This window comes from Arachis ipaensis, chromosome B10 (assembly GCF_000816755.2).
Source record: "Arachis ipaensis cultivar K30076 chromosome B10, Araip1.1, whole genome shotgun sequence".
In the NCBI taxonomy this organism is placed as follows: domain Eukaryota; kingdom Viridiplantae; phylum Streptophyta; class Magnoliopsida; order Fabales; family Fabaceae; genus Arachis; species Arachis ipaensis.
Window position 1 is genome coordinate 3,660,109 of NC_029794.2, and position 9,728 is coordinate 3,669,836.

Sequence of the window (9,728 nt, forward strand, 5' to 3'; positions counted from 1 at the left end):
ATATCAACTCTAATATAGTTTTATTAATTTATTTTTTTAATAAATTAGACATATATACTCACCAACAAATATTTATATGTTATTTTACTGTCAAGTAAAAGCATATAAAAATTAGCTCAAAATGAACAACAATAAATTAGTAAAGATTTCGAATACATAATTTTTTTTAATAAACAATAAATAATTTAAAATCACTAAAAAATAATTTAACACTCTCTTTTGATGCCTGCAAAATATTTACCTGAAACAATATTATGATAATTTTAATATCCTCAGGATGTAAATGTGGAATAAGAATGTATTATCAATTAGCACCTAAAATATTTTAATTTTTTTAATTGATAGTAATAAATTTTAATAAATTTGACCAAGAGATTTAGAAATTATCTTTTCATTATAAGCTCTCAAAAACTTCTCTATATATCACGTTTATCGTATAATTATCTTCCAAGTGTCTGTGATCTTGCAACAGTACTCACAGACGATTTTTACCCTTGATAATGCAACATACAATTGACCACTTATTTGGATTAGGGTTATTTGTGGGTTTGGTTGTAACAGGTAGCAATTATTAAATTGATAGTTGTAGCTAGTGGACTCAAAAGCTCTTCTGTAAATAATTACTAAGGGACCTGAAATGAAAAAGCACCCAGATAACTTAGTTAAGTGCATAGCACAGCACAACAGAACATATAAAATTATTTTTTGTAATATTTATTTAGTTTATTTTTTATTTTTATCATAGATTATAGTTATTTTTAAAATATTTATTTAATATATCATGTGTTAATACTAAGAGTATTTTTTAAAAAAGATATATTTGTAAAAAATAGATATAATATGATTATAAATATAACATAAATAAATTAAATAAATAAAAGGTTAAACTAATATATTTACAAATGTCTTTGTTAAAATTTTAAATTGGAGAATAATTATGTATTCGGTTGCTTAGTGATCACGTAGATGATTGAGTAATTGTGTTGCAAATTAATCTCATAATGTGCACCTTATTTTTTTCTCATTTATAAATAAAAGCGAAAATGAAGAGATATAAGTAGTAATATGTAATGAAAAAGATAAAAAAATTTTGCATAAAAAAGATAATTATTACAAAAAAAATCTCATTGTGAAATATTAAAAGTTTACATATTGAAAATCATGAAGATCAACCATAATGTACTGGCTACTTCTCCCTGTTTTTGATCATGATATAACTTATTCTTTTTCGATTAAGAGTCCAATAACATCACTTCGAAAAAAAAATTGAATTAAATGTACCAAATTAAGGACAAATAATAAATGAATAATATAAGAAATTACAACTTTCTACGTGTACAAATTAAAGAGAATTTACTAATGTAATTTATATTAAATGATAAAAATAATAATATATTAATATAAGAATATACCTTTAGAAAAAGTCACAATACAATTTCAAACGTTTTAATAAATAAACTGTTAAAATTTTTGCTATCGATAAAATGATGCTATTATACAATTTTTTGGCAAAAATTAAAATTAAAAGAAAAACAGTTTTGTGTGGGTTAATATTTACTTACTACATACCAAATAAATGGAATCGTTCATTTATTTGTTTCAATGTAGCAGCGTGAGCAAGAAAATTAAAATGATTATCAAGAATTTTACGATCATCGACCGTATTTACTATACGTGACTCATTCGTAAAAGTTATTCTGCATACTGTGCAGTCGTAATATATATTTCACTTGATTCCTCAATCGTAAAATTTGAGAAGACATAGACAGTTCCCTCGATTAGTTATTCTCAAACATCTTTGACAAAAAATTCTTGATTGAACAATGAATTTTATCACACTATAAAACAAATTAAATATAAAAGCTATTAGCACTTATAAAGCTATTAAATCGCACTGTTTTTTACTCGTATAACGGTTTACTTATCAAATAAACTTAAAATACGAAAAAAATATATTTATAAACCTAGCATCACTTGAAAGAATTATGAAAATAATAAACTAACGTTATCATTGTAACACCCTACCACACAGAGCTTTATACCTAGGATGTAAAACAGAGATGGCGAGATGCTACGACTTCTAAAATTAAAATACATACATATAATAGCAGAAAGAATATAATAAACTAGGTGCCTTGAAAAAAGGGTAAAACAAAATCGTGAAATGAAAAGCGCAACGCTCCGGAAACGGAATAACTTGCATGTGAAGAAAACTATTATCAAACATAAGATAATAAAAGTAGGAATAGAGAGGCAAAGATACAAAAAAACAAGCTCCTAACTCAGCCCGCAAAGTCAAGGCTGGCCGGAGAATGTTCATATATATATATATCCAAAACCCAAATGTACATAAACAAAATCATGTCTCTCCATAAACCTCTAAGAAGATAAAAAAGAAGAAGTTATGCAGAGAGAAAGCTAAGTACATATATATACATCACTGTACAACAAAATAACCTAGTAACCACTTCGCTTCAAGAGTCCAGACGTCTAACGAGATGCCTCTCGACCTGCATCTGAAAAACAACAACATAGTATAGGGTGAGAACCAGAGGTTTTCAGTATAGTAAAGGTACCACACACATAAGATATAAGGTCCTGGGAATGCCATAGGCAATCCTAGAACACCGACACTCAGATTATAGAGCTTAAAGTATTAAATAGAAGCCATAAAATGTGATTTTCTAAGAGTATCTAAGCCTTACTTAACTTAACCTTAAAATCTAAGTCCCATACTGTCATTCCTCCATACCTCCATCTCTGTCAGTATTTCACAGACAAATAAACAGATAAAGGTAAGCACAAGAAGGTTACAAATACTGCAGGTAACACATATACATTTACCATGGCAAGTACACTTAGGCACACCCAGTTAATGCACAAACAAGTAATTCAAGTAGTATGCATATGATGCATGCCTGTCCTATGGCTGATGAGGCTCATCTGTCGGTTATCCAGCCAACCCGACAAGTCCAAAAACCTTAGACTGTCCCTCGACGTGCATCCCCAAGAGTCTATGCATAGCTTTTTCTCAAATAATTAATATTGCTCAATGGGGTTTACATTCCTGGGAATTTATAAGTGCCCGGTCACCCTTACGTCGTAGTGTCAACAAAGTATCGAGTTTTCAACTTGGTACACGTGGTGGCAAGCCACTATATTTTACCCAAGGAATCTCGTATCTCATATCATTTAATCATTCAAGCCAAGTATCATACATGATCATTCATTTAATTATCAAGCCAAGTATCATTCATAATCATCCGTAACATTTCATAATTAATTCATCATTTTCTTTTTGGCTTTACTTCACCTCCAAGTTATCCCCATTTCCTAGCTTCATGTGACTGTCAGGCTTAACATCACTATTTATGACTAAAGGAATGAAAATAGAAGTTTAGAGGTTTGAAATAAAGTTTAAAACTCAAAAATCATGTTTGCTGGAATAGGGGCCACGCGTACGCGTGAATGGGAGTGTGAAGGTGCAGCTCGCGTGCGCGTCCCTTGTCATGCGTATGCGTAAGTGAAAGCTTCATGTCACGCGTACCCGTAAACATGCTTGTTAGCTCCTTACGCGTACGCATAGGACCAGTTGCGTATGCATCGCCAAAACCCATGCCATGCGTACGCGTGGACGTATGTTCTTTAAAAAAAAAAACATATTCAGTGGCAAGCTGTAGAATCATAAAATGTCACCCTGCATAGTTACATATTCGATACTAAACTTTCCAACGGGCATAACTCAATCGTTTTAAATTATTTTTCTTTCGTTCTTCGAATGGCATAAACTTCACGAACCCAATTTCATTTAAAATAAGTTGGAATCAATTTGGAGTTCCGGAAGCCAAGTTATAGCCTACCGAAGTTCGGCCCAAAACTAAAGTTTTGCAAACTTTTTAAACCTCATATTCATTCAAAATTTCCATTCCATTCAATATTAAACCTGTCAATACCAATACAATTGCCAGCAACAAACCTCAACAAAACTCTACACCATTCAATAACACTAAACAATTTTATTTCTCAACAATTCCATCAAGCTTTCATTCAATATTCTTGTAAACATATAATCAACAAATCAATCATTTTTCTTTCTAACATCAATATAAATAACAATCTCCACCACATAATCAAATCACCAATTATCCAACAAGCACTAACCAAACATGCTCATCAACAAATTACTAAACATTCAATATACACCTGCATTCCAACTTATCTTATGGTCATCTAGCCCAAGTTTTTACAGGACATTATATATTAAATGCAAGAAACTTAAACCATACCTTGGCCAATTTTCACGTAGCGACTAAAGCAATTTAATTAAAACCAAGACAGCCCCTCAAAAGCTCAATAAACTCTAAGCTCAGCTTCCTCAAAGTTCCAATATTCACAATTTCAAACTCCAATTATTTATTCACAACCTAATACACATTTATAACACATATATACCCAATTTAATTTCCAAAATACAAATTCAGTAAAATTAAAATGGAATTATGGTATCCTCACCTTACCCAAACTTCACATAAGCAAGAGTAAACATTTCTCTCAAGCTAATTGGATCCTAAAACATCAAGGAGTAAAGAAATTCAATATCTCCACTTAATTTTCCAAAATTGGGGGAAGAGGTGGTTGAGAACAATAAAACAAGTTACCTAATAAATTGTTCCAGTAGAAACATAGAGCTTGACACAGTGGTCGCGTGGCCGCAGACGGTGCGGTGATTGGAGCTCGGACGGAGAAGTTACGGGATTTTAAAATCACCGTAAGGGTTCGGGGAGCTTTCTCTTCTTTTCTTCCCTGGAAGGCTTTCAGCTTTGTTTCTGCTGAATGGGAGAAAAGAGAAGGCTTCGGTCTTCTTAAGTACTGGGCCAGTTGGGCCCACGGGTCCAGTTTGGGTCCGGTTCAATAAGTTCGGTTCGTTCGGTCCAATCTTGGACCGTTTTTTCCGAAATTAGTATTAAAATTTTCATTTCGATGAGCTCTATCCTAATTTGATATAATATTCGCATTTCTGATTTTCTTTATTAAAAACTAATTTATTGGCTAATTACTTACTAATTTAACGGGGTTTACAATCATCCATTAGAACCATTTCTATGTAAGCTATCTTAATTTTATCAAATTTGGATGGGACTTTCCATAACCTTATAATTTTTGTCTTTATTTTCTATACTTTCTCATCACATAATCTACTATAGGTGATCTATTGATAGAATCGTAGCTAATAGCCATTAGATATGAAGAACAAAAAACAGAATAAAAAATATATCTAAATTATAAATTTTCTAAATGATAAACATGAAAAAAATTTACTATTAGTCATTATATATACACACACGCTAATTATATACTCCAATATTTTTTATGGTGATACTTGTCACAATTACGTCAAAATTATGCCATTATGTTTTATTATTAATCTTTATGATTGATTTAATGCAGATACTTGCTCAATATATATATTATATAGATTAATCATATGATTATTATTCATTATTTGCTTCTTCCATTTTGCCAACTTCTCCTATTTAGTTCTTTCGAAGGAATATATTACTATTAATTATGGATATATACTTGCTACAATTATAATAAATTTAATTATTACCCTAAATAAATAAAATAGATAATAATTAAAATTATTTTTTAGTGTTTTATATTTAATATTTACTGTAAATATAAAGAGTACAATAACTAGTGAATAGAAATTTGAGTAAAAAATAAAGCATATTAATTAAAATTAAACTTATTAAATGATTGAAAGTAAATAATATTTGGTAATTATTTGAGCATTTAATTAAAATTATTCTTTTGTAATGAAATTGACCAATAATTTTTAATTATTTTTATCGTATATTGCCTAATAAATTTGTATGAATAACATTTAAAATAAGTAAATCAAATAACAATGTTTGAAAAGATATTTTTAACAAATTAAATGTGAGAAATAGAAATAAAAAAATTGATAAAGAATAGAGTAAACTACCATTTATATTCACGAAAATTAAAAACGCTGACATATTTATTTATAAAAGATAAAAATTATCATTTGTACCGATAAAAAATAGATTTTTACAGGCAAAAATATTCAAATCCTAAAAAATTAAATAAATTTTTCAAATTATCCTTCTCTCCACCACTACTACCATCATCTCTCCTCCTTCCTTCTTTCTCTCTCTCTCTCTGTATCTCTCAATGTTCTCAGTACCACCGCCTTGCCCAAACTCTACCACCACTCTCCTCCCCAACTACCACCATAACTGCCTCCATTACCATTACCACCACCGCCATCGCCACCCTTTCTCTTCCATCCACCTCTTCGACTTCGATCTCAACTGCAGGCTCCGCTTCTTCCTCACCTTCCGAAACTCCAACCCTGTCGCCTCCTCCTCTATTGTTTCATCCATCAAATTCAGCAACACAATAAACTATACAAAAAGATTCAAACATACCTTTACACTTAAAACAACACAATAAATTCCAAAAAATTCTTTTTTTTTTCACAAAACAAGGCTTTCTCTCACCTGTCTAAATCACTAATGTTCCAACTAATCTGATGCTAGGTTCATCTAATGTTAATTTGATTCAAATAAATCTATAAAGATGATAACATAATAATAAAAAGAGAGATCTTTATTTAATTAAGGAGACAAAAATCAGAGAGGGTGCGTGGAAGCTTGATAAGACCAAACTCGGAGGTGGACATGGTGAGGTAAATGTAGAAAAAGTCGGTGGCGAAGACGAAGAATACGGTGACGGTGGCGGAAAATTCGCAGCTGTTGAGAGGAAACTTCTCCGATTTGGGCTTTTAGGCGGTGGGGGAGTTGTCATCGCCATTGTTCTTGAGGTCCCTAAGGAGCAACCTACCGGTATCGACTGTTGTGACGCTCTGCGGCATCCTTAGATCCTAACGAATCACTCACACTGCTCGCAGCATCCTTAGATCTAGGGTTTCTTTTTAGCATAAATAGAGGCTGAGCTTGTGTTAAATGATTATGCTGGTAATGGTAGTGCTGGTGTTATTGAGTCGCGTCTGACACCGATGAGGAAGTGTGTGGCGAAGGGGTTAGGGTGACGATTGAGGAGGAGGGCAAGGCGGTGGTACTGAGAACATTGAGAGATACAGAGAGAGAGAGAGAAAGAAGGAAGGAGGAGAGATGATGGTAGTAGTGGTGGAGAGAAGGATAATTTGAAAATTTTTTTTAATTTTTTAGGATTTGAATAATTTTGCCTGCAAAAATCTATTTTTTATGGATACAAATGGTAAATTTTGTCTTCTATGGATAGATATGTCAGTGTTTTCAATTTTCGTGAGTAGAAATAGTAGTTTACGCTAAAGAATAATAATTATAGGTAAAAATAGTATTTTCATTTTGAAGGAAAAAAACACATGAAAAATTGTTTAATAACTGTGCCATGCATGTGATAATAAATTATTCAATAACTCGTATTATGCATGTGATAAGGTTGAAATTATAATTTTAAATTATTTTATTGAATTAATTTGAATTGTAATAATTTAATTAATAAAAAGGATAACATGTTATGCGTTCGTTTTTTCTCTATCTGATATTAACTGTATCAATTCTAATATAGTTATTAATCGTTTTTGTTAATCTATTTTCTTTTTCTAAATTTATGATTGAGATAACAATTATAAATATTAATAATTAAACAAATCACTATATTATAATTATTTATGTTTTATTCCCAAATTAAAAAACGTACTATTTCTTTTTTATTGAATGATTTTTTTATTTATGCTATCCCATATATTAATCGTTGGTTTTTTTCGGAGGATATACTTATTTATTTTGTTTACATAATTTTAAATTTTTTTTTTATTTAAGTATACACGTATTATGACTCTTTTTCTTTTACCACGCCTTAATTTTAATTAATCAATCTTGTGTCTATACTATATAATTAAACTTTTAATCACTCTAATCTATTGACGAATTATACTTTTCTTAATAATTGCATTACTAATCTGAAATACAAAAAAAAAGGCGATACATATATCCAAGAAAGAAAATAAACTTAAAAATTGGAAAAAAAAAAGAAATTTTATATTAAAAAATTTAAAAATAACATATCCAAGAAAAATAGTCGTAATATATAAATTGAGACAATAATTTAATTTTTTCTAAAATTAATTTAATCAAATACCAATATTAGAAATAAATTACTTAAATAATTTATTTTATCAAAGATAGGGAGACTCGAACCCGCGACCTCTTAGGTGAGTATAGGGAGACTGTCATTTGAACTATAACTCATTGGCTACTTAAATAATATTTAATCTATTCTAGTCCTTAGACACGTATAGATTAAAGTCATTCTCGTAACGACAATCAATTGAAACAACATCATAAGTTCGAATATTTAGAATTCGTACAAATTCAGACCCTCCCTTTATTAAATAAGCTTCATCATCCGCTATCCATGCAATGCGACAAGGTATAAAATTGTCACACCGAGAAACTAAACTGACCTTTATTCCCTTCAATGACATTGCATTGATGCAAAAGAAGGCCGGTAATTTCTGAAAAAAAAATCACAATATGTTATAAAATTATTTTAATTAGGAAAAGCTTAAAATAAGAAAATTTGAATATATTACCAATCGTTGAAATTGCATCTTTGAGTTTGACACGAATTTACCAAAACTAAATTTAAATTGAGAAAATTCAATCTCATTAAGTGCTCTACTTCAAAGATTCCGGGCAGACGTAAAAAGCGTGGAGGGGATAGAACTTGAACTTAGCCTACAAAGTTCCGTGTAAACAATTCCTCAATAAAAAATCGAGCTTCTCCCCATAAAACTAACTTTACCCACATTCCATTAGGTTGGTCATAATATGTGAGTAGATCCAACCATCCTTCGATAAAATAGAGTTTACTGCCTCTTCATTGGACGCTTACATCCATGTAATTAGAACTCAAATCAGTGAATACAACTTGAGATGGTATTTGATGGATGTGGTGCATTGAAAATAATTGTGGCAAAAAATAATCACACTAGAACATTAGATGAAAAGAATAAGTTGGCGTAAGAACAATGATTAAATTATCAAAAAGAATAATATAATAGAATGAGTATATAAAAAATTATAAATTGTACCTTAAAATGATCAATTTCGATGAAAAACAAAAAATATATTCTTATTCTATAAAGTCGTCAAGGAAGAATAATAAATTAAAAAAAATGAGTTGACTCTCAGATCTAGACTCACGAACCACAAAAAGATATTATATATAACCTTTATTAGAACAAAAATAATTGTATAAATTAGTTATTATTAAGTTAATTTTTTATTATTTACGTTATACATCATATATTTGCCATGATTAAATAAACCATTATCATATCATATACATTTTTATCATGATTAGAATTATAGATTTTTGTTTTAATTTTTTAAGGTAGATATCAATATCAACTTGTCGAAAATTACGATTAATTTAAAATTATATTACAATAATTAAAAATTAAAATTATTGACAATTAATATAATTATGTATTAAATGCTGATTTGATGTATAATTATAAAAAAAATTATTGACAATTATCATAATTATGTATTAAATGCTAATTTAATGTATAATGATTGACAATTAACATAATTATGTAAAAAATAAAACATAATAAGTAAAATTTGATGTATAATGACAGACAATATTTGACAATTATTTTAGCATTTAGTTATTGATATCTACTATTA